This window comes from Nomascus leucogenys, chromosome 10 (genome assembly GCF_006542625.1).
Source record: "Nomascus leucogenys isolate Asia chromosome 10, Asia_NLE_v1, whole genome shotgun sequence".
Taxonomy (NCBI): domain Eukaryota; kingdom Metazoa; phylum Chordata; class Mammalia; order Primates; family Hylobatidae; genus Nomascus; species Nomascus leucogenys.
This window is the reverse complement of record NC_044390.1, coordinates 43251737-43277637: the sequence shown is the minus strand read 5'-3', so window position 1 is coordinate 43277637 and position 25901 is coordinate 43251737. Positions and strand designations below refer to the sequence as shown.

At 50.3% G+C, this 25901-nt stretch overlaps 1 protein-coding gene across 1 annotated transcript in view; it reads left to right on the top strand.

The window, feature by feature from the left end:
* CHST8 (carbohydrate sulfotransferase 8) overlaps nt 1-25901 on the top strand; it is a 153432-nt gene that overhangs the window by 1151 nt on the left and 126380 nt on the right. The window lies entirely within an intron of this gene.

The window sequence follows — 25901 nt, the reverse complement described above, 5'->3', positions numbered from 1 at the left end:
TCTGAGGTGACCCTGATTCCTTCTCCAGTGCGGGACTCCCGCCGCCCTAACTTTCGCGTACATCTTGTCTGTAGGCCCGCGACCCCGACCCGGAGTTGAAGCGGCTGCGGCGCCCTCGGCTGTGGGCGCTGCTGCCCGGCTGGCTGTTTTAACCGAGAAGTAGGCGCCGATCCTGGGGCTCTCTGTCCTGCAGTCGTCTCCGGCGTCCCAGAGGACTCTGCGTCCCTGGGCCACTCCCACTGGCTCAAGAGCCGTGATCAGCTCCGTTAAGGGGAACGGGCGTCCCGGCCCCTCTCCATCTGCTTGGCGCGATCTGGCGCAGCAGCAGAGCACGTGGGAGAGGCGTTGGGTGCAGGGGAGGTAGTAGGGGCTTTGGAGTGGATGGTGGAGAGGGGCGGGGGACAGAGGGGTAAGAGGCAGATCAACCCCCTTTTATTTCCCACCGCCGCCCACGGGGCCCAGGAGCTACAATACCAAGCCCACTTTCCTGGGTAACCTTTCTCTTCTGAGTTCACCTTGACCCTTGCCTGCCTGTGGGGAAGTCTTTTCCTAAGTCCTGCCCTAGGACAGGGCACCCGCTGGAGCAGGTGTGTCAGAGCCCTTAACATTTTCCAGCTGTCATGACCTTTCCTGCCCACCCTGTGCCCTGTCCCAAAGGCAAGGCAGACAGGCCACAGGAAGGACACTCATCCCAGCAGGAGATCCTCTTTTAATTTTAATCAGGACACCCCAAGCACAGAAGACAGCGTGGAAGTTCATTCAGGAGCCTTCAGCAGACTGGCCTCTGTGAGGTGACCCACGGGAGGAATAACATTGGAACCCCGAAGAGAGGGACCTCTTGAGCGTCTGAATGTTGGTTCCAGTGGGATTGGCTGATAATTATCCAATAGCATTTGAACACAGAAAACCTCAAAGCCGGAACCTGACCCATTGCCTGGCCCAGTCGCCCTGGGACACACAAACAGTGCAGCTCATTTATTTACTTATTTATTTATTAACCTGGAATCAGACTCGGCAAGAGTGAATTATGTTTCCCGGGTATTGATTTTTAAAAAGACCCCAAATTAAAAAGTCAAGGCTTTCTTAAAGCAAGGTCAAGGATTAATTATTTATCGAGAGGCATCCATCAGGCAGCGTGGGGGCTCATTTATAAATTGCCTGAGCAGGCAAAATGAGCATCTTTTGATTTTCCTTGGCTCCAGTTGGGAGAGGAGAGTAGGCTCGTCTGACTTCCTGGGCTTGGTAGAACATTCCCCTCGGACTGTAACCGACGACAGAGGATGCTTTATAACTCAGCCTGCTGTTAGAGATGCCTTTTTAATCTTGTAGCCAGAATATCACTTGGGAAATTTCATGCATATTTGCTGTGTTTCCATAATGAACATTTACTGATTACAGGGTATCCAGGGAATTTCATTTTTTAAACATTTATTCAAATCTCTGTTTATGTAAGCTAATAAGTCTGGGAAAGTTCAGAAACTACTTTTTTGCCGTATGGTTGTCGAGAAAGTGTGCCTGGTGGGCTACTCTCAGAATTTGCCTTCACTTCTCTTAAAAAGGGGAGAGTCAGATTTGCCTGATTGGAAACCTCGTGCAGCCTGCTCCCCTGCTCTGAGCTCTGAGTTTCCTGCCAGAGGCAGCCTGATAGGCTTTTTGTGGTTTTGCTGATGGAAGAGAGGAAGGGGAGCTTTGATCATTGCTGATGCGTCTGGCTGGAGAAATTTGTAGTGAGTGCGGCTGTGCTTGTAGGGTCTGATGGGGAAGGTGTGGCCCAAGCTGAGGTCCCTGGCTGATGTCCCCATCTCCTGCCTGCTGCCTGGCCTGGAGCGAGATTCCTGTCTTAGCCACATCTGCTGCTTTGCAACTTGGAAAAACCTCCCTCCCTGATTTACTGGTGCGTGGCAGCCACACTGGAGAAACATGGGGCAGCACCTGTGAGCAGGAAAGAGGACACAGGATTATGGCAGCTTTTTTTTTTTTTTTTTTTTTTTGAGATAAAGTTTCACTTGTTGCCCAAGCTGGAGTGCAATGTTGCAATCTCGTTTCACCACAAGCTCCGCCTCCTGGGTTCAAGCGATTCTCCTGCCTCAGCCTCCCCAGTAGCTGGGATTACAGGCATGCGCCACCACACCCGGCTAATTTTGTATTTTAGTAGAGACAAGGTTTCACCATGTTGGCCAGGATGGTCTCGATTTCCTGACCTCGTGATCCGCCCACCTTGGCCTCCCAGAGTGTTGGGATTAGAGGCGTGAGCCACCGCGCGCGGCACATTTGCTCTTTAATGAGCAACCTTGGCAATTAGAGCCAATAAACACCACGTGGAATGAGTGGCCAGCCTTTCAGCTAACCAGAAAGTGATGAGTTATAAACAGGAGATTTATATAGTGCTGGCCCAAGGAGATCAATGTGACCCAGCAGTGGCACAGCAAAAAAATGAAATAAATAAGTAAATACGTTTTTAAAAAATTGGCCAGGCGCGGTGGCTCACGCCTGTAATCCCAGCACTTTGGGAGGCCTAGGTGGGTGGATCACTTGAGGTCAGGAGTTTGAGACCAGCCTGACCTACATGGTGAAACCCAGTCTCTACTAAAAAGACAAAAATTAGCCAGGCATGGTGGTGCTCACCTGTAGCCCCAGCTACTCAGGAGGCTGAGGCAGGAGAATCACTTGAACCTGGGAGGCAGAAGTTACAGTGAGCCAAGATCATACCCCTGCACTCCAGCCTGGGCGACAGAGCGAGACTGTGTCTCAAAAATAAAAAAAAAATTTTTTTTTTTAAATTGAGGTTGGCGCCTGGATGTAGATGTGGCATCAGTGTCCTGCAACCTCAACAAGTTGGCTGGGCATGAGCAGTCTGCATGGTGACAGCGTGGTGACAGTAGGCTCTTTGGTGCTGTCTTTGGCGCCATATTCAGGGCTCATCTGACTCTAGAGCGGCTGTGTTCCCTCCGGAGGAAACCCACGGACCCAGACAACCCGGGGACAGAGCTGCATTAGCTCAGGTGCCAGAGGATGCGGCAGACGCCATCTCATTTCTTATCAGCTGGAGGATGTGTGACCCTGTGGTCAGTAAATCAGCGTGGCAGATCGTGAGGCTTACAAATTGGTCATGGAAAAAAGTTGTGACTTTCACCCCGTATAAAACTACCTGTCATTTGTGATGTGGTGTTCTAGCCTGCACTGGCTGGATTCATTCCTGGGCCCTTAGAAACTCAGCAATGCAGCCTGGGCCACCGAGAGATTGGGGAAGCCTCCGTGCAGGTGGGTTGACACCAAGAAGCAGCCTTGGCCCCATTGCCAAAGCCACCTTTCAGGAAGTCAGAGAGTATCTGTGCAATAATTTGGATGTTTGTCCCCTGTGACTCTTACCTTGAAATGTGATCCCCAGTGTTAGAGGTGGGGCGTGGTGGGAGGTAGGTCATGGGGGTGGACCCTTTATGAATAGATTAATGCTGTTGTGAGGCAGGGAGTGAGTTCTTGCTCTATAAGTTCCCACGAGAGCTGGTTGTTAAAAAGAGCCTAGAACCTACCCCCCCACCTCTGTGATCTCGGCACACACCGGCTCCTCTTCCCCTTCCATTTTAAGTAGAAGGGCACGAGGCCCTCACCAGATGCAAATGCGGGTGCCATGCTTCTTGTACAGCCTGCAGAATTGTGAGCCAAATAAGTCTCTTTTTTTTCCTTTTTTTTTTTTCTTTTTAGAGACAGAGTCTCGCTGTATTGCCCAGGCTGGAGTACAGTGGTGCTATCATAACTCACTGCAGCCTTGAACTTCCAGGCTCAAACAATTCTCCTGCCTTAGCCTCTTGAGTAGCTGGGACAGATGCACACCACCATGTCCGTTAATTTTTAATTTTTTTTTGTAGAGATGGGGTCTCCCTATGTTGTCCAAGCTCATCTTGAACTTCTTGCCTCAAGCAGTCCTTCTGCCTCAGTCTCCAAAAGTGCTGGGATTGCAGATGTGAGCCAGCATGCCTGTCCTCTTTTTTTGGGGGGAGGGGGGCGGGGGGACAGAGTCTTGCTCTGCTACCCAGGCTAGAGCGTGCAGTGGTGTGATCTCAGTTCACTGCAACCTCTGCCTCCCAGGTTTAAGCAGTCCTCCCACCTCAGCCTCCCAAGTAGCTAGGATTACAGGCATGCACCACCATGCCTAGCTAATTTTTTTTTTGTTGTTGTATTTTTAGTAGAGATGGGGTTTCACCATGTTGGCCTGGCTGGTCTTGAACTCCTGACCTCAAGTGATCTGCCCATCTCGGGCTCCCAAAGTGCTGGGTTTATAGGCGTGAGCCAGTGCGCCCGACCCTTTTTCTTTATATATTACCTAGCCTTAGGGATTCCTTTACAGCAACAGAAATGGACTAAGACAGTCCGTATGCAGGCCTGGGTCTGGGGGCAGCAGACACAGCTGTCCTCCCAGATTGGTGGCCTGGGTCTTACATCCGCACTCCGCACATAGAACACCATACATTTCTGGGAAATAGTATTTCTTGGTGCTGGTGACTGAGGGCAAGATGCCCTTTCCCTGCCAAGCCATGGCCAGTGTTGGCCCTGATGAGTGACATTTATTTGAACCAAATTAGAATCATCAACATTGAAACCTGGAGCCAAATGATTTTCAGTCCCACACTCCTGGTGCCAGGCCTGTTGTCACTGTCCCTCACCCTGCCCCTGAATGTTTATGGAGCAGGTATTAGGTGTCTTGCACTGTACCAGGCCCTGGGGACATGAGGTGAGCAAAGCTAAGGGTGGTCCCTGCCCTTGTGAGTTTATAGAGGGTAGGATGGAGACCCTCCTCATTTATTCCTCATTCACTAATTCATTTTCTGCCAGAAAAAGACATTAATAAAAAGAATGACTAATGTGTGATTCTAGGCTGTGATAAGGATATAAAGAATATAAGGAAATAAACACTCAGGTGCTATGAGACCTACCAAAGAGCAATCTGACCTGCACTGAGAGGTTAGGAGGACTTCTCGGAGGAGGTGGCCCTTCAGCTGAGGTCTGAAGGAGGAGTGGGAACTAAGCAGGGTTGGGGGGTAGTGTGGGAGGAAAGGATGGAGAGAGAGAATCCAGCATGCCAGGCAGGCACAGGCAAGAGCATGCAAAGGGCTTCCTGTGGAAGGAATGTGTGAGAGGGCGTGAGGAGCACCATCCAGGAGCTGTGGGAAGGCCCATGTGGCCAGCAGAGTGAAGAAGCAGGTGACATGTGGCTGGAGACCCATCTGTGTAGGGCCTTCACAACCAGGGAGGGATTTGGGACTTTATCCTATGAACTGCTGCAGAGTAGGAAGGCCAGTGAGGACGGAGCTGCAGGAATCTTGGAGAAAGACCACTGTGGCCTTAAATAGGAGTGAATGGGCTTCCCCTCAGACATTGGTCTGGTCCATCAGGCTCTGTCTCCTGGAGCTGGGGTGGTTGAGCCTAATGTGCAATGGAGTCTGTCTACACTGGTTGAAACCAGTGTGTGATGTAGGCAGAGCATCTACGCTGGTTGAAACTAGTGGGTGGTGTAGGCGGTGCATCTACTCTGGTTGAGCTAGTGCACAAAGCAGGCACTGTAACACTGCTGGAGCCCCTAGTTCATGATGCAGGCCATCTGTTTATACTGGTAGATCTCGGCACACCATTCATGCCATCTGTCTACACTGGTTGAACCAGTGCATTCTGCAAGTCATTCTGTCTAAACTGATACCCAACTGGATTAGGTGTGGGAGGGGATGTGGTAAGGAGTGGTCAGGATGGTTACCCGTGGGACGCTATTGGGAGTTGTCTACTCCCTGAGACAGGGCCGCCCCCTGGAGTGCTAAGCACCTGTCCACTCTGGCTGGGTCACATCCTTCTAGGACTGGGTGGCCAGGCTGCTGATTGTGTGGTCCCACTGTGCTCTGAGCCCTTGGTTCTTCCACTGCCTTCCTCTCCTGTCTGCTCACCATTCAGCCCTAGCACGTCCAGGGCACTCGGCAAGTAACAGCCCAGTGCCCATGGCTCCGTGGTGGGGACAAGCTGCTTGACGGCCAGACCCATGGTCCTGGCCCAACTTTTGCCTCCAGACTCATTGAGGATGGGCCTCCACTGGGGGAATGGAGCTGACCACCCACTGTGGCTCGGATGCCCACTTCCCTCTGGAGCTGAGTGCTGGCCAATGGTGGTCTCCATTTGCGTTTCATCCACTTAGCTTCCTGGACCCCTAGAATTCCTTCACCTGCCACCCGCTTGATGTAACCTGGCAGCTGGCTGGCACCTGCCCCAGAAAGAATCCTCTCTTATACCTTTTCTTGCTCTCAGCCCTCTCTCCTTTTCCTCCTCCCCAAGGGAGCCAGTCTCTACCTGCTGCACCCTCTGTGAGGGGCTCTGCCCAAGACTGGGAGCTCCGCAGTGCCCTCTGATGTTGGTGAATTTCCTGTGGCTGTCGGCAGCGCAGGTCAGGCCCAGGGTTCCCTGCAGACATCGGCCCGATCTACCAGGCTCTGTCCTCCAGAGCTGGGGAGTGGGGAAGCACGTCTGTGAGTCACCCAGTTTCCCGTTGTGCCCACCCTGCTGGCTGCAGGCCTTGAGCTGAGTGGCCGCCGAGTGGCAGGCAACAGCCCAGGTTGCTGTCACCTTGTCCTCACTGCCTGGGCCTGAGCCAGCTCCTCCCTGACTGGGCCAGACTCGGGGACAGGAGGGAAGACAGCCAAGCAGAGGATGCTAGGAGCTACACATTACTCCTTGGTCCCCTAGGCCCCCTCCCAGGGCTGATTCCTTGCCCAGAGGGCGGCCTCTCCAGATAAGCCTTCCTGGGCTGGCTTGGCCACTCCATTCTGTCTGTTGCCTTCACCACCGTGGACCCCTGGACATGCCCAGATGCTTATCAGTGGGAAACTGACACGGGAGAGCCCCTCTGTCAGCAGCCCCTAGCCCGGGCACAGACTGACTCACGCTTGGCAGATAAGTCGTCCCCACCTTCAAGGCTGCCTCTTTTGGGGGCTGACTCATCTCTTTGGACAAGACTCATCGGCCTAGGCTTGCAGCACTGAGACCCTCCTCCAGCCTTGAGCTGCAGGAGCTTTGCTTCCTATGCCGCATCCAGGAACCCAGAAAACACTGACCCTGACCTGCTATGTGCAGAGCCTTGTACACCTGGCCCTGGAGAAGCTGAGCAAAAACAAGCAGATTACAGTGTTGGTGAAGATGCTGCTCTTTCTGGTTGTTGGCCAGGAGGAGCTCGGCATGGAGAAGGTACTGAGCGATTGTTGTGGGCAGGCGGAGTGCATTAAACTGTGCAGTCTGTCTACTTTAGCATAGCCAGTGCGTGGGGAAGGCAGTCTGTCTACACTGGCTGGGCCAGTGTGTGGTGCAGGCAGTCTGTCTACACTGGTGGGGTCAGTGCATGGGGCAGGCAGTCTGTCTACACTGACGGAGCCAGCACGTGGGTCAGGCAGTCTGTCTACATTGGTGGGGCCAGTGTGTGGTACAGGCAGTCTGTCTACACTGGTGGGGCAGGCAGTCTGTCTAACTGATGAAGCCAGCGCATGGGTCAGGCAGTCTGTCTACACTGGCTAAGCCAGAGTATGGGGCGCAGTCTGTCTACATTTGGTTGAGTCTAGGGCATGAGCACTAGAACATTCCATGTAGTCTGTGCTTGCCCCACTCTCCGTGGGGTCTTTGCACAAGGTTCAGAGCTCTCAAACTCTGTAGATTCAGTGGCTTTTCCTGTGGCTGAGCTCAGCCCCGGTCTGGGCTTCCCCTCAGATGTTGGCCAGATCTATCAGGCTCTGTCTCCCAGAGCTGGGGTGGTCGAGCCCAGTGTGCAATGCAGTCTGTCTACACTGGTTGGAATCGGTATGTAATATAGGCAGGCTGTCTACACTGATTGAGCCAGTGCACAAAGCCGGCACTGTCTATGCTGGTTGGGCTCAGCATGTGATTCAGCAATCTGCCCACACAGGTTGAGCCGGGGGGTGATGCGGCCAGCCTCTCTCTGGCTTGCTGAGGCCAGAGCTCTTGGTTCTTTCTGACACCTTCCCTTTTTCCTATGTGATTCTTTCTCCCGGGAATATTCTTCCTTACACCTCCTATAGACATCTGGGTCTGATTTGATTCTGACTTCCAAAGACTCAGCTTTCGTGTGTCTGTTTGAATCTCCTTGGCAGCGGCTGACATGGGCCGGGAGTGGCACCAGGATCGCACCTGGATTTCCCCTCCCTGTTGCTGTGCCTGGGGCTGGGCCTGCTGCTGGTGCAGAGGCTACCTGCTGTCAGTGGTCATCACTACCTCGCCATCCCTCGCGACAGCCACTCACACGCCTCTTTCTCACAAAAGTCATTTAGCAAGGATTACCACCTTGGTGTGCGTGGTAAATTGCATTTCTCCTGGTTGGGGCCATCTTGCTGTTTCCTGCTTAGATTTGGGGCCTCATGAGGTTTGGCCTCATCTGCAAATTTAATTTCATGACCATTCATCCCTGTGAAAGCACAATCTACGCCTATTATTTCACTCTTCTTGATTCCCTCTTCCACGAGTTAATGTGTCAGCGCACAGCCATGGCAACCACTCCCCGCCCTCCCTCCGCCCCAGGCAGCCACCTCTAGGTTGCGGCTGAAGCTGGGACCTGGAGTCAGACCACCTGGGTTCAATCCTAGCCTTACCACTTGGTCACTGTGTGGGCTAGGGACCCAGTTTCCTCATCCACAAAACGGGGTTAACAAGAGAATCCACCTCCTAGAGCTGTTGTGCCTAAGAGCCCACAATCAGTGGCAGCTGGTACTGCTGTTATTGCTATTATTATTACTACTCCCGTTTTATCTTGGGTGTCAGGAAGCATATTGGTCAAGGGCCTTGCCTGGTGATGTGACAGAGGCTTAGGGGGCAGGCAGCCCCACTGGCCAGTGTCCTCTCAAGTTCTGCTTTTTCTTTGCTTGTCTCCCTCTTTTTTTTTTTTTTTTTTTTTTCCAGACAGGGTCTCCCTCTGTCACCCAGGCTGGAGTGCAGTGGTGCAATCTCAGCTCACAGCAACCTCCATCCCCAGGCTCAAGTAATCCTCCCAGATCAGCCACCCGAGTAGCTGGAACTACAAGCTCCCTTTGCCTTGCCCGGCTATTTTTGTTTGTTTGTTTGGTATTTTTAGTAGAGAAAAGGTTTTGTCATGTTGCCTAGTCTAGTCTTGAACTCCTGAGCTCAAGCCATCCACCTGCCTTGGCCTCCCAAAGTGCTGGGATTACAGGCGTGAGCTGCCGCACCCAGCCAAATTGTTTTTTTCTAAGCAGTTTGCTAATGATGTCTTCTTGTCCTGCATTCACCATTGTACATATTTAAGCCTTTTATTCCAAGTGTAGTACACATACAGAAAAGCGAACAGATCCTACGTATACAATGCAGTGAATGTCTGCAAACTGAGCATGCTGTGTACCCAGCACTGGAGCAGGGATCAGAACATGACCAGGACCCCAGAACCCCCCTTGACCTCTTCCGGTCATTCGCCTCCACCACAGAAAACTGCTCCCCTTACTTCTAACGATATGGATTGGTTTTCCTTGTGTGTGTGTGTGTGTTTGAGATACAGTCTCACTCTATTGCCCAGGCTGAAGTGTAGTGGTGCAATCTCGGCTCACTGCAACCTCCACCTCCTGGGTTAAAGTGATCCTCCTGCCTCAGCCTCCGGAGTAGCTGGGACTACAGGTGCAAGCCACCACACCCGGCTAATTTTTGTATTTTTAGTAGAGACAGGGTTTCACCATGTTGGCCAGGCTGGTCTTGAACTCCTGATCTCAGGTGATCCATGCACCTCGGTCTCCCAAAGTGCTGGGATTACAGGCATTAGCCACTGCACCTGGCCCCTTGTTTTTAAACTTAATAGAAATGGAATCATGCAGTATGTATGCTCCCGTGTCTGGGTCAGCATCTGGTTTCTGAGATTCATCCATGTTGTTTTGAGTTGTTGTTATTTGTTCCTTCCTCTTTGTACAGGATTCCATCATGTGGGTAGACCCTAATTTATTTATCCGGTCTCTTGTTGATTGACGTTTGGGTTAGAGTTTTTGGCTTTTATGGACAGTATTGCTATGGATATTCTTGTGTGTGTCTCTTGGTGATATGTACACATTTTTTCCTTTTTTAGAGACAGGGTCTTGCTCTGTCATCTAGGCCAGAGTGCAGTGGCGCAATCACAGCTCACTGCAGCCTTGAACTCCTGGGCTCAAGCCAGCCTCCCGCCTCAGCCTCCCAAGTAGCTGGGACCGCAGGTGTGCACCACCACACCAGCTAATTTTTTTTTTATTTTTGTAGAGATGGGGGTCTCACTTTGTTGCCCAGGCTGGTCCTGAACTCCTGAGCTCAAGTGATTCTCCTGCCTTGGCCTCCCAAAGTGTTGGGATTACAGGTGTGCATCATCATGTCCAGTTCCTGCACATTCCTGATGTACTTGGAGAATTTGCTGGGCCCCAGGGTGCAGGTACTGTCGAACAGTTTACTTTTTCGTGTGTGTGTGTGTGTGTGTGTGTGGTGTGGTGTGTGTTTAAGACAAGATCTCACTCTGTTGCCTGGGCTGTAGGGTAGTGACGTGATCATGGCTCACTGCAGCCTCGACCTCCCACGTTCAGGTGATCCTCCTGCTTCAGCCTTCCAAGTAACTGGGACCACAGGCGTGCACCACCACCACTCCCAGCTTTTTTTTTTTTTTTTTTTTTTTGATATTTTTTGTAGAGACAGGGTTTCCCCATGTTGTCCAGGCTGGTCTCGAACTCCTGGGCTTAAGCGATCCTCCCGCCTTGGCCTCCCAAAGTCCTGGGATTACAGGTGTGAGCCACCACTCCCGACTCCATGCTGGACTGTTTTCTAAAGGGGTCGTACTGATGTTTCCACCTCCTCACCAGTTATGCATGAGTGTTCCATACGTAACTCTCCCACTCCACGTCCTGTCCAACATTTGGCATTGTGAGTCTTTCCCATTTTAGCCATTCTATGAGTATGCAGAGGTATCACACCGTGGTTTTAATTTTATTTCTCAGATGACGAATGCAGTTCATTTTTTTACCAAGGATATTTTGGACCTGGAAACATTATTCAACAAATTTGAAAATTTCCTTTCGTCCCCAAATTGTAGAACTCACTTCCATCCCCACATTGTGGAAATGTCTGGCGGTGCTTCTGATTTCTTCTGGGCGGGTTTGAATCTCCCAGGCTGGAAGCCAAGGGATGGAGTAGACAGGAGTTTCTATGGATGAGTCTGGGGAACTGGCCACCTGCCTCAGAATCACGTGGGTTGCTGGTCAGAGATGCAGATGCTGGACCCTGGCCCAGCCCCGGACTCATCAGACAGCCCTTGACCCATTGGTCCCTCTAGGGCTGTTTTTTTTTTCCTTGTCATGAGACGAAAAAAAAAAAAAAAAAGCATGGATGCTGCCCTGTCTGTCATGTCCACGGCTGTGTCACAATGCCCAGAATAGTCTTGTACAGGGCAGGCCTGCCGGGGTGAAGGGTTTCCCATTGGTGTCTCCATCCTCTCTCACCCTAGCTGACTTGGCAGGGACTCGTTAGTCAACTGGGCTGCCGTGGTGAGGGCTCTGGAAGGTGGTTTCTCGCTCCCTGGGGGGTGTCCCATGTCTGAATGACCTCCTCCTTCTCCAAAGCCAACTTCCAACAGAGCTGCAGCCGTGCTCCCAGCAGCCTTGCTCACCCCCAGTCCTCTAGGCACTGGCCATTTGAGAGCATCCTTGGGCAGCCTCCTCCCTGATGATGCATCTGTTATTGGGTCCCTCTGGAGAAGCCTAGGAGCCCCTGATACCCCTAAAAGAACAGCACTCCAGGCCGGGTGCGGTGGCTCATGCCTATAATCCCAGCACTTTGGGAGCCCGAGGTGGGCGGATCACGAGGTCAGGAGATCAAGACCATCCTGGCTAACATGATGAAACCCCGTCTCTACTAAAAATACAAAAAATTAGCCGGGCATGGTGGTGGGCACCTGTAGTCCCAGTTACTCGAGAGGCTGAGGCAGGAGAATGGCGTGAACCCTGGAGGCAGAGCTTGCAGTGAGCCGAGATCGTACCACTGCACTCCAGCCTGGGCGACAGAGCGAGACTCCATCTCAAAAAAAAAAAAAGAACAGCACTCCATCCCTGCACCATGCGGCCTCCTGAGCTTTTCCAGCACCATCTTTTCATAGATGATGTGCCCTTGGTCAAACTAAGGCAGAAGGGCCATGCCTGTCGTCGGCTGCTCCGCTCCTGCTCCTCAGCGTTTTCATGAAGACCGTGGTAAAGCCTAGTTTCTTTGGGTGTGGCTTGCCCCTCCCTCCTCAAGTCTAGCAGAGCTACTGGGAAAGCAGGATGGCCTGGGGGAGGAGAGCTCTGGGTCAGACCCTTTGGGTGGTTTTGAGACCCAGTCATTGCCTCAGTTGGAGGGAGGCAGTTTCATATACACAACCCTGACTTAGCCAGCAGGGAGGGAGGGCAAGGGATTCTGCTGGGATTACTCCTGTAATGCCGCTCTTTGGGAGGCCCAGGCCGGAGGATCTCTTGAGCCCAGAAGTTGGAGGCTGCAGTGAGTTATGATGGCACCTCCTCCACAGAGGAGGGAGGCCCAGGCTAGGCCTCAAAGATGGGTGTGGGGGGGTGACAACACCTCATGGACCTCTCAGCGTGAGCTCCGTCCCTGAGGGCCAGCAGTGGAAAAAATGCGGGCTTAGTTCCCCGGAGATATTGCGGTCCAGTTGACCCAACACACAAAGGCATAAGGCGATGGTCACGGTTCACTGGAGGGCTATGGAAGTCTTCTTGGAGGAGGCGAGCTGGGGATTGCTTATCTCAAAGGCCAGGGGTGAGAACTTTATCCTGGTACAGTGGAAATTCTCTCCAAGCTTTGGGACTACGGGGCATGGACAGTGTGAGCCAACTACCGTTTGCTTTAAAATAGGGCAAAAATGAATCCATGGCACACACATTGTTTATGCGATGTGGAGGCGGTCGCGTAAAGATGGAAGAGCTAAAAGCAGTTTGGGAAAAACACTTTTTTTTTGGTGGGAAGACAGATTAGAGAGGTTTATGCTTTTCTGTGATAACTAATATGAAAGGTTTATCAAAGTTAAAAAAAAAAAAAGAAGCCTCTTGACACTTTCTCCAAAATTGATTTGAAGACTTGACAGATTTGAGGAATCATTCAGTAACGTTTTACAGGTCGATGCTAATTTGATGCAGCAGACCTGTGCATCGCGCCAATTTACTGCCAAACCAACATTAAGCACGGACCTCTCGCGCAAGGTTTATAGGCAGACAGCTCATAAAGATGCATGCTTGACAAGTATTCTGCTTCTCTTAGGATGTGGAATATGAAGTGTTTATCAAAAGCCACCTAAATCGCCCTTGCCTTGACTCGTAAACAATCTGGCAGCTTCAGGCTTGGGTCCTTTGCAGTATTTCACGTCTCACCACTACGGGTCCTGGTATGTGCGTGAGTGCGTGAGTCTTTGTCTCCAGAAGCCACAGTTAGAGGTAGAAGTGTTACAGGAAAGGGGTCCCGATCCAGACCCCAAGAGAGGGTTGTTGGATCTCGCACAAGAAAAAATTCGGGCAAGTACATACAGTAAAGTGAAAGCAAATTTATTAAGAAAGTAGTCCGGGCACAGTGGCTGACGCCTGTAATCCTAGCATTTTGAGAGGCCAAGGCGGGCGGATCACCTGGGCTCAGGAGTTCGAGACGAGCCTGGCTAACGTGGTGAAACCCCGTCTCTACTAAAAATACAAAAATTAGCTGGGCGTGGTGGCTGGCGCCTATAATCCCAGCTACTGAGGAGGCTGAGGCAGGAGAATCGCTTGAACCTGGGAAGCGAAGGTTGCAGTGAGCCGAGATCGCGCCATTGCACTCCAGCCTGGGCAACAAGAGCGAAACTCAGTCTCAAAAAAAAAAAAAAAGAAAGAAAGTAAAGGAATAAAAGAATGGCTACTCCATAGACAGAGCAGCCCCAACCACTGCTGGTTGCCCATTTTTATGGTTATTTCTTGATGATACGCAAAACAAGGGATGGATTGTTCATGCCTCCCCTTTTTAGACCATATAGGGTAACTTCCTGATGTTGCCATGGCATTTGTAAACTGTCATGGTGCTTGTGGGATTGTAGCTGTGAGGTCGACCAGAGGTCAATCTCATCACCATCTTGGTTTTGGTGGCTTTTGGCTGGCTTCTTTCCTGCAACCTGTTTCATCAGCAAGGTCTTTATGACCTGTATTTTGTGCCGACCTCCTATCTTGTCCTGTGACTTAGAATGCCTTAACCATCTGGGAATGCGGCCCAGTAGGTTTCAGCCTCATTTTACCCAGCCCCTATTCAAGATGGAGTTGCTCTGGCTCACAACGCCTCTGTCAGAAGGATCCCTGTGGGGTGTGAGATGCCTAAAGAAAGGTTCACTTTCTTTTTTTTTTTGAGACGGAGTCTCGCTCTGTCACCCAGGCTGGAGTGCAGTGGCACGATCTCAGCTCACTGCAAGCGCCTCAGCCTTCCCAGCAGCTGGGACTACAGTCGCACGCTTCCACGCCCGGCAAATTTTTTGTATTGTTAGTAGAGACGATGTTTCATGTTTCACCGTGTTAGCCAGGATGGTCTCAATCTCCTGACCTTGTGATCCGCCTGCCTCGGCCTCCCAAAGTGCTGGGATTACAGGCGTGAGCCACCACGCCCGGTGAAAAGTTCACTTTCGACTGGGCACAGTGGCTCACGCCTGTAATCCCAGCTCTTTGGGAGGCCCAGGCGGGATGATCGCTTGAGTCCAGAAGTTCGAGGCTGCAGTGAGCTATAATGACACCACTGGACTCCAGCCTGAGCAAGACCTTGTCTCTTACCAAAAAGAAAAAAGAAAAAAAGAAAAAAAAAGAGAAAGGTCCCAAAATGTAGGATCTGAAGCAGCATGCCCTCTCTTCCAGGAGGTCTCAAACATCCCCTTCCTAACAGATTCTCCAAGGCTGCCCTAAAAGGAAATAAAGGCTGCGCCCAAATGAGATCTTTGGCCCCAAGGAGATAGATTTCTTGCTCTCATGTTTGTTTCCTGGGCGACTGTGTGATGGATCTTCCCTGCATAGCTCTCTCCATCCGAATATGCTGTCAGAGCCTCACCAATTTCAGGAGATCACTCGAGCTTTGTTTTGCTGGTCAGAAAGTGTTTAACAATAAAAATTATCAAAACTCCTGTCTTTCACCACCGAACACCACCGCTGATGTTTTCCTCAAAGGAGAAGTGGACTTATGTGGCGTTATTCTACTGTATCTGCGGCTCCAGCCCCTCCAGCCTCCTCCCATGGCAGTGTTAATTACCCAAGCTTAAACGAGGAAGGTTGCAGGTGGGGGCGAAGCGCGCAGACTGCTGTCAGCACAAAGCCTCGTGGGTTTTCGCAAGGGGAAATTTGATCTCGGGCAAATGTCAAGGCGTTTTTGAAATCTGTGTTATGATATCAGCTCATTGCCAGTGTAGGACTTCATCTGGATTTCATAAATATTGTATGGGACTCCCTCATCGCCACCTTGGCCGGCCAGAGTGCACAACAGCCACCCCTCAGCACACACATGCTCTCCATAGCAATTGCAATCTATCGCTGAGTTGTCATGAAAAGCCAATTGGTGGTATTTCAATCACAATGTTCTCGTAACCAATTCTATTCAAATTCCAGCGGAAAGGGAGTTAAGGCTTCATCCTGCTGCTGGGAGAATGATATGCTAAATGTAGCTTCCTGGGGCCCTGGCGGCCAGCCAGGGCTTTGTAATTTATAGTTCACCTTCGTGGTTCTCCAAGTGACCTTGGAACCTGCATGCTGGTGGATTTTTTAGGTTCACGCGTTGTCCTCCATCTCCTGGTGAGATTGCTCCCCAAGTGAGCACTCCCTGGTCCATCAGGCAAGAGCTTGAGGGAGAGGATGTGGATGGGGGGGCACCCAGAGAATGCATGGCTGGGGATCAGAGGATTTCTCGTTGCTGCTGACCTTTCTCCTAAAATTGCTGTCAGCCAGGAAACAGTCAAATATTGTGCTTAAAGGTGGCTTGCAGGTGACAGGAGCCTCTCTCCAGCCCCAGCACACAGCAGGTGATCCTGACAGAAAAAAAAAAGAGGAGGTACAATATGCAATTACATTCATCAGCTATTTTTGGCTGAGGAATAAACAAAATGGCCCAAACTGCTGCCGTTAGAGATTCTAGCAGGGGAGTGGCATGTAGAAGAGATTAATGTACAATTAAAACCCGTGTACGAGTAAATTACAGGGTGACAGCTATCTAATGCAAACACCGCAGACGTGTAATTAAGAGGAGTTACAGCACTTGAGAATGAATTTGCTGAGGGAAGTGCTAGGGTGCTGTCTGGAGCCCAGGGGCAGGGGCATGGCACGGGGATGGTGTGGGGGCTGCAGAGGTGGCGAGGAGGAGCCCCTCAGCATCGGGGCAGCCTTGTAACCATAACAGGTCCATTGCCTGATGCACGCAGCAAGTCAACGTGCTAAGATGCCAGGTTGTGGCAGAGAAAGAGGATTAATCGTAAGGTCATGGAAGGAGGAGATGGCAGGGAACCTCAAATCCATCTCTCTGGGGAAGGTGGGGTTAGAATTTGTAAGTTTTGGAGTAGGTGAAGTGTGGAGATCATTGATGGGTGGAAGAGTGCAGGGTAAAGTCTTGGGACCAGGAGAGGAAGAAGCTGTGTTCTCAGGCTGATCCCCATCCTCTGTAGGGGGTCCTCAAACTGTTGGGGGCAATTTGGGGTCTTTTCAACATCTTAAGTGAACAAAAACCTTATGATTCTAAAATCAGGGGTCCTGTCTATAGGGACAATGGAGAAGCAAATCAATTTTTTTTTTTTTTTTTGAGACGGAGTCTCACTCTTCTCCCAGACTGGAGTGCAGCGGCGCCATCTCGGCTTACTGCAACCTCCACCTCCCAGGTTCAAGTGATTCTCTGGCCTCAGCCTCCCAAGTAGCTGGGACTACAGGCATGTGCCACCATGCCTGGCTAATTTTTTTTTGTATTTTTAGTAGAGACAGGGTTTCACCATGCTGGCCAGGCTAGTCTCGAACTCCTGACCTCGTGATCCGCCCACCTTGGCTTCCCAAAGTGTTGGAATTACAGGCGTAAGCCACTGTGCCCAGCAAAGCAAATCAATTCTTACACCATTTTATGACCCTAATGTCAGAAATCTTACCTATAGGAGCAATGGGGGTGACCACGGCCAGGATCTAGCACCACGTGACTCCTTGCCACAAGGAACTGGGCCAGAGTGCGGCCTGATTAATGCTTAATTATAACTATATTTCTGTCCAGAACCTAGAGTGCAATTCTTGCCAACCCTATGGGTACGGTTTCAATCTGGGATGTGGTGGAAGCCGTGGCTCCTTTGGGTGGCTCAGCCCACCTCTCCAGGTCTGTCCGTTCCTGTTCCAAGCCTCCAGCCCTTTCTGGAGCTGCCCTGGTCTCCCCGACCTCTCACTCACCTTTGGCTCTGTGGCCTTGAGAGCCCATGGATGTCTTTTATGTTTTTAATTTCTCCTGCTTTGTCAGCTTTCTAAGGAATATGTTACATTATGTGGAAGTTGGATGCTAACAAGATTTGTATGAATAAATTAGACTCTTAACTTTTTTATGTTATTACAAAATTGAAATGGACTCTAATGACAGTCAGAATTAATGTTCTGTTGCCAATAAATGCCGGGGATGTGACTGAATCTTCAGCGCACTCTCCTCTTGCATCTCTGGCCCTTGCTGGGTGGTCTTGCCCAAGAAGGAACCTCCCTCCTCCTTCCAGCGAGGTGGGGTGTTCCACGACGCCTCCCTGCTGGCCCCTGGGTGATGGCCAAGGTGCTGCTCTGCCCAGGTGCGGGGGCTGCTGGGAATATCTGCTGCGGATGCTCCCAGAGGCGACCCGGGATGGGAACTGCCCTGGGCCCCAGGGAGCTCCTTGCCCAAAGTCACACCCCATCCCACCGCCAGGGACTACTACTCCTGTGGGATCACAAAGGCCTGGCCCCTTGTCTCCATTTGGGACTACCCTGAAGGTCCCTCCCAGCGCCAGAGCACCTATGGGATGGGCCGAGTCCTCAGCTGAGAGGCACTGCTGTCGGCTTCTCTCTCTGCCTGCTCTTGCCCTCCTCAGCTCCTCGCAGGTAGCTGTCCCGAGAGCCCTCCCCTACAAACCCGTCTGCACCGTCCATCCCAGAGCATCCAGGGAACTCAGCCCAAGATCCTGGCTCTTAGGGACTTACATGTTCCTAAACCCGTGGTCGGCTGGGTGAGTCCTCTTCTGCCAGGATCAGAGTCCTTGGGGAACAGGATTGCTGTTTCTGCCCTGAGACCCCTTCTTGAGGTCAGGACTGGGGGGTGAGGCACCGACCAGGTTCTCAGTCTCAGCCTAGATCTCCGCCCCACCACCCCCTGGGCAGGGTTCGAGGAGCAGCAGGGTTAAGGGCTCCCCCAGATCTGAGCTGCCACACCTCAAGAGTGAGGTGGGCCAGGCTTCTGGCCCTGGATGAGGAGTTTTCTGCGAGGAAACTTCTATCTACCCTAGGAGCAAGGTGGAACACTGGCTGGGGATTGGTGGTGTTACTGGTTCCCATAGCTGAAGATGGAAGGGAAGAAGGGGGCTAGTAAAGCAGGGAGAAGGAGCCTCAGACAGCCCAGAAATGAGGGGGTTCTGGACAGCCCAGGGTAGAAAATTTAGCTATCCTTGGAGTCAGGCCTCAGGGCAAGGGAGGGGTATGGTCTGGGATGCCGGGGGCGGTGTGTGGGGAGGGGGGACCTGTTGCTTTGGAAGGGGGCAGTGGGACTCCCGCTGTCATCGCAGAAAGGGATGAGAGTTTCCAGGGTGGCCAGGTATTCAAATATTCAAGAACAGAGGTCGATTTTTATGTGAAATCGCTTCCCCTCTGAAGTCTGGAGACTAATTCAGAATTTAAAACCAAAGTCCTACACGGACCAAACCACATGTCTGTATATTACTTTGGCCTCTGGGCCTGAAGAATTTGGAGTCCAGAACTTCACTGACAAGGTGGATGATTTCCACCTGGAGGATGAGGGCCTGGGGCCTAGTATCTTGCCAGAGCCCTAGAAAGGGACAGGAACCACCAAGACCACAGGCCATGGCTGCAGGGCTGTGGGGCTCAGCACCCACTGACTGTGGTCTTTGTTCTGGGATATCCCTGTCTGCTGGGAAGGGGTCAAAGCCCTCGCCTCTGGGACTGCAGATGGGTGGGCGACTGGCTGGGCTCTGTGTGCCTCTGGGGTCTGGCCCACTCCCCCAGGACCCCGTGGATGAGTGGGCAGCAGAGGGGGCCTATGGAGGACCCCCCCCACTCCACCTCCCACTTTCAAGGAATCTGGCCTCAGCATTCTAGCTTCCACCTTCGTAAGTCTTTTTTTTTTTTTTTTCTGAGACAGGGTCTCTGTTGCCCAGGCTGGAGCGCAGTGGCGTGATCTCGGCTCGTTGCAACCTCTGCCTCCTGGGTTCAAGCAATTCTTGTGCCTCAGCCTCCCTAGTAGCTGGGATTACAGACACGCACCACCACACTCGGCTGAGTTTTGTATTTTTAGTGGAGATGGGGTTTCACCATGTTGGCCAGGCTGGTCTTGAACTCCTGACCTCAAGTGAGGGATTACAGGCTTCAGCCTCCCAAAGTGCTGGGATTACAGGCGTGAGCCACTGCGCCCGGCCAGGAGTCTTAAAGATTCCCTGCGGAAATGCCTTTGCAAGAGCAAAAAGAAGATTAAAGTCTTACCGTCCTTTGAATCCTTCTGGCTCTGGTGTTGGCATACATTGTCCCAGAGAAGGGGCTATCTTACGACTCTATCGCTTTATATATGTAAACTCGTACATCATTTTCATTTTATCAAAATGCAATAATCTTTATGCCTACCACACATAACCTGTTTAATCACTTTGCATATCATGAATTCTTTTCCATGGTGATGAATCTGTTTCTGTCTTGCTTTTGACACCTACACGGCATCCCTTCCCGTGGATTTATCATAATTTATAGAACCGGTTCCCTGTTGGACATTTTGGGGGTTTTCGTTTTTGTTTTTCAATTTTAAAGCATGTTGACATGAACCTTCTTGCAGTATACCTTTGTGCCATCCCAGCGTAAATTCCTAGAAGTGGAATAGTTGTCTCAAAGGGTATGCCCGTCTTTAAAACTTTTAGTACTTCCCAACAAATCACCTTCCAGAAAGACCCAGCGGTGCGTGAGCGGGCCTATTTTTTCTCATAATCACAACCGCACTGGGAATCTTCATTTTTTATTTTTTAAATCTGTGTCAATTAGATAGGTTAAAGAGGGGCGTGATTATTGCCTTTTTAACATACATTTTATTTTTACCAAAGTCATGCATGTACATAGCTTAAGAAGGCATAAATAATAAAAAAAGGCTTTTAACAAATCTACCAGTTCTCTGCTCCCTCCCTCCCCAGCTCTCCTGAGCCTGTGTTCTGGAGGCAGCCACCTATGACTCTTCTAGCCATTTCCCCAGCAGGCGCTGCAGTTCTGCCTCCATATTTCTAAATAACACACATATGCCACAGGTGCAGAATGGCCAGCCAGTTGTACCAGCATCATTTATGGAACATTCACTCTTTGCTTGCTGATTTTTAAATGCCACCTTGGCCATTTGCTTAATTCCTGTGTTAACTAGGGCCTCTTCTATACTCTTCTGTTCTAGCCTGACTCTTCTAGTCCCAGCACCCACAATTTTAATTATCGTAGCTTAGGAGCACATTTCTAGTATCTTAGGGGGCAGATCCCCTCTGTTATGATTCTTGAGTGATATCACATTTTTATTCTTTTGGATATAGGGCGTCACATTTCAAATAATATCTAGCGAAGATTAGTGTTGGGATAGTGTTTCACTTACACATAAATTTAGAATAAATTTAGGATAAATTGACTCCTTTACTTTATTTATTAATTTTTTATTTTTTGAAATGGAGTCTCGTTCTATCACCCAGGCTGGAGTGCAGTGGCTCGATCTCAGCCCACTGCAACCTCCACCTCCCGGGTTCAAGCCATTCTCCTGTCTCAGCTTCCCGAGTAGCTGGGACTACAGGCACCTGCCACCACACCTGGCTAATTTTTGCATTTTTAGTACAGATGCGGTTTCACCATGTTGGCCAGGCTAGTCTCGAACTCCTGACCTCAGGTGATCCACCCACCTCAGCCTCCCAAAGTGCTGGGATTACAGGCATGAGCCACTGTGCCCAGCTTTACTGTATTTATTATTATTATACTGGGTCTTCTGAGCTGATCCATGTACTCAACAAATATTTGTGGAGAACAAAGTGTGTGCTGGGGACATGTCAGGTACTGTTCAAGGCACTGGGGGATACAGCAGGAAGTGAAGCAGAGGTGAATCCCAGCCCCCAAGGAGTCAACGTTCTGGTAAGGGCAACAGACAGTGAACACTAATATACTTACGTATATGATTGCCGGGGGCGGTGGCTCATGCCTGTAATTCCAGCACTTTGGGAAGCCGAGGCGGGAGGATCTCTCAAGGCCAGGAGTTTGAGACCAGCCTGGGCAACATAGCAAGACCCTGTCTCTAAAAAAAAAAAAAGAAATTTTTTAAAATTAGCCAGGCATGGTGGTGTGCACTTGTAGTCCCAGCAACTTGAGAGTCTGAGGCGGGAGGATCAGTCGAGTCCAGGAGGTGGTGGCTGCAGTGAGCCATGCTTGTGCCACTGCACTCTAGCCTGGGCAACGGAGCGAGACCCTGTCTCTAAAAATATAAAAAATAAATGAATTATGTAGTGCTAGAATGTGGCAGTTGCTTTGAAAAGCCAAGTAGGCTACGAGGGATTGGAAGTGTGGGGTGAGGGAGGACGGGAACGGTCAAGGTTGGCCTCCCTGAGAAGGTGAGATGAGATTAGAGGTTGGGAAGATGTGGATCATACAGATGGTCTAGGCCAGTGGTTCTCAGCCTGGGCGATTGTATTCCCAGGGGAATTTGGCAACAGCTGGAGACATTTTTGATGGTCATGACTCAAGGATGCTCCTGGCATCTGGTGGTTATAGCCCAGGGACACCGCTAAACACTCTACAGTGTATAGGACAGCCCCCATGACAGAGGACCATCTGGCCCCAAATGTCCATAGTGTGGAGGTTGAGATATTCTGACCTGGGTGAAGATGTGTGTGGGCAGAGAGGGCACCCGGTGAAAGGAACGATGAGGGAGTTGGGGGACAGGGCCGTTGGAGATGAGGCCGTATGGGGGTGGGGGACAGAGGATGTGGGCCCTGCAGAGCGGAGTACAGAGTAGGAAATTCAACTTTACTCTGCGTGCGTGGGGAGCAATGGCAGGGTTTTGAACAGAGAAGTGCAATGATTGAAATTACATTTTAAAACAGGTTCCCCGTTGCTGCCATGATAAGGGGCAAAGAGGCCTGGCAGTGGGAGAGGATGATCTAGCCAAGATGCTGGCAGTGGATGTGAGCAGATGGGTTGATTCTAGATATATTTGAAGGCAAAGCCAACAAGATTTCCTGATGGGTTAGATGGGGTGTGAGGAAGAGATCGCTTTTGGTCTGAGCGACTGGAAGGATGGAGTGACCCACAGCTGAGGTGGGAAACAGTGGGTGGAACAGCTGTTGGAGGGGCTTAGGCTAAACATTCGGCGAAGGACATACAGGATTTAGGATGTCCAGTACACATGCAATGGCAGATGTTGAATATTTGGTTGGATTTACAAGTTTGGAGTTATGGAGAGAGGTTAGAACTGGAGATGTTATACCCCAATGGGTTCTTCTTATTGGCTGCCCAGAAAAGCCAACACACAGAGAAGAGCAGGAGTATTACAGCAGAAAAAGAGCTTAGTGAGGGCAGGTGTGGTGGCTCATGCCTCTAATCCCAGCACTTTGGGAGGCCATGGTGGGTGAATTGCTTGAGGCCAGGAGTTCAAGACCAGCCTGGGCAACATGGCGATACCCCATCTCTACAGAAAATACAAAAAATTAGCTGGGTGTGCTGTTACATGCCTGTGGTCTCAGCTACTCAGGAGGCTGAGGTGGGAGGATTGCTGGAGCCCAGGAGTTTGAGGCTGCAGTGAACTGAGATGGCATCATGGCACTCCAGCCTGGGAGACAGAGTGAGACTCTGTCTCAAAAAAAAAAACCAAAAGTTTAATAATTGCAAGGCAATCCTGGCAGTAGGTGGGAGATAAATTCTTAACCTGCTTTCCTAAAAATTTGGAGGCTAGAGTTTTTCAAGGATAGTTTGGTGGACAGGGGACTAGGGAATGGGGAATGCTGGCCGGCTGAGTTAGGGATGAAATTATAGGGGTAGAAGTTATAGCTTCTTCATTTATTGTGCTATGTCAGTTTCTGGGTGGGGGTCACAAGACCATTTGAGCCGGTTTCTTGGTATGGGTTACTGGTTCAGGTGGCACCAGCTGGTCCATCGGAAAGCAAGGTCTGAAAGATATCTCAAACACTAGTTGTAGGTTTTACGATAGTGATGTTATCTATAGGAGCAGTTGGGGATGGTGTAAAATCTTTTGACCTTGTGGCTAATTTGTTAGTTTCACAAAGGTGGCTTTAGTCCCTGAGCAAGGAGGGGGTTAGTTTCAGGAAGGGACTATTGTCATCTTTGTTTTCAAGTTAAACTATGGGCCAGGCGCAGTGGCTCACGCCTGTTATCCCAGCACTTTGTGAGGCTGAGGCCGGCAGATCAGTTGAGGCCAGGAGTTTGAGGCCAGCCTGGCCAACATGGTGAACCCCTGTCTCTACTAAAAATACAAAAATTAGCCAGACGTGGTGGCGCACACCTGTTGTCCCAGGTACTCGGGAGGCTGAGGCAGGAGAATTGCTTGAACCTGGGAGGCAGGGGTTGCATTGAGCCAAGATCGCACCCTTGCACTCCAGCCTGAGCGACAGAGTGAGACTCTGTCTCAAAATAAATAAATAAAAATAAATAAAATAAAGTTAAACTATGAAATAAATTCCTCCCACAGTTAGCTTGGCCTATGCCCAGGAATGAACAAAGACAGCTTGTGAGGTTAGGAGCAAAATGGAGTCAGCTATCAGATTTCTCTCGCAGTCGTATTACAAAGGTGCAAAGGTGGTTTCAGAGATAATGCATTTGGGAGTCATCAACATATAGATAGTTTCTAAAGCCTGAAGACTGATCGAGGTCAGCGAGGGAGTTAGTGCAAATAGAGACGCAAAGAGGACCAATAACTGAGAGCGAGAGTATTCCAACACGAAGACTCCAGGGAGACGAGGAAGACCCAAAACAAGGCAAGAAGTGACCAGTGAGACAGGAAGAAAGCAGGAGACTATCACGACCTGGGAGCCAAGTGAGGAAAGTGCACCACAGAGGAATGCATGGTCCCTTGTGCCCAATGCTGGTGGCAGGCCAGATGGGCGAGGACCAAGGCCTGTCTATCCTGATCCCAGCCATCCTAGTGTTTGTGTGCTAGTATCTCACTGTGGTTTGGGTTTGCATTTCCCCAATGAGTAATGATGTATCTCATTGGGGATGCATCTTTTCACATACTTATTTGCTACTTGGATGTCTTTGGAGATGTCAGCTGAAAAAACACATAATTTATAGACTTAGAAAGGAGAACTTTATTTCTTAAGAAGGGGTTCACAACCTACAGGCTGGAAGCACAGCCTCCACCTGAAAACCGAAAGCAAGCACTTCGAGGGAGGGCAGGGTGGAACAGGAATTTATGCTGAACGGGCTGGCCAAATACACATACTCAGCAAGTTACAGGAAGAACTACGAACATTCATGGGGGGGTCTGGACACATACATACCAAACAAACATGCATGTTACATGCGTCCCATATTTACCTTGTTTACCTTGGGTAGCAGACTTTGCATTTAAATGCATTACAGTTAGACCCTACATGTCCAAAGGACATGAAGGTATTCAGCGCACAGCAGCCTCTGTAAACCGGCCAGAACCAGGCCATGGTGGGTAGTCTCTTACCAGGAGAAAATTACTGAAATCAGTCTCTTGTCCAATCAAAGCTGCAGTTATGGCTGGTAAATCAGAGGGGTAGGGGGTCAGTTAGTGCCTGGCAGTGGGTAAGCTGCAATTGTTTCAGTATTGTTTATCTCCAAACCAGTGCTTGTTTAGCTGCTAGAGAAAAAGAAACTCCTGTGGCAGTTAGAGCATAGTTTACTTTTGTAAAAAGTGTAGGGGTGTGTGACTTTATCCTTGCCTGGCATGGCCTTAGGTAATGTTTATAACTTGGTGTCATACTGCCACAAAGAGTCTGTTCTGTGAGTCTTATGATCTCTGTGTTAATGTTCATGCTGGTCAGTTGTGTCTAAACCACAAAAGGGATGGGAGTCCTGCTGTAGTCACCCTTAGGAGAGGAAGTCTAATGGTGGTTAGCAAGGGAGAGGTGTGTCCCGGCATGGCCAGGAACCCAGTTTTTAAGGTTTCTCTGGGTTCCTCTTGGCCAAGAGGGGGACTGTTTATTCAGTTGGGGGGCTTAGGATTTTCCTTTTAGTTCTCACAGACTATCTATTCAGACCCTTTGCCCATAAATTAATCGAGTTGTTAAATTTTTTAAATTATCAAGTTGGAAGGATTTTTTTTTTAATGTATTCTGGATACAAGTTTCTTTTTTTCTTTTCTTTTCTTTTTTCTTTCATTTTTTTTTTTTTTTTTTTTTGAGACACAGTCTCCCACTCTCTCGCCCAGGCTGGAGTGTAGTGGTGTGACCTTGGCTCACTGGTACTTTCTCCTCCCAGGTTCAAATGATTCTCGTGCCTCAGCCTCCCAAGTAGCTGGGATTACAGGCACCTGCCACCACACCTGGTTAATTTTTTTGTTTTTGTTTTTGTTTTGTTTTGAGACAGAGTCTTGCTCTGTTGCCCAGGCTGGAGTGCAGTGGTGTGATTTTTGGCTCATTGCAACCTTTGCCACCCGGGTTCAAGCGATTCTCCTGCCTCAGCCTCCCA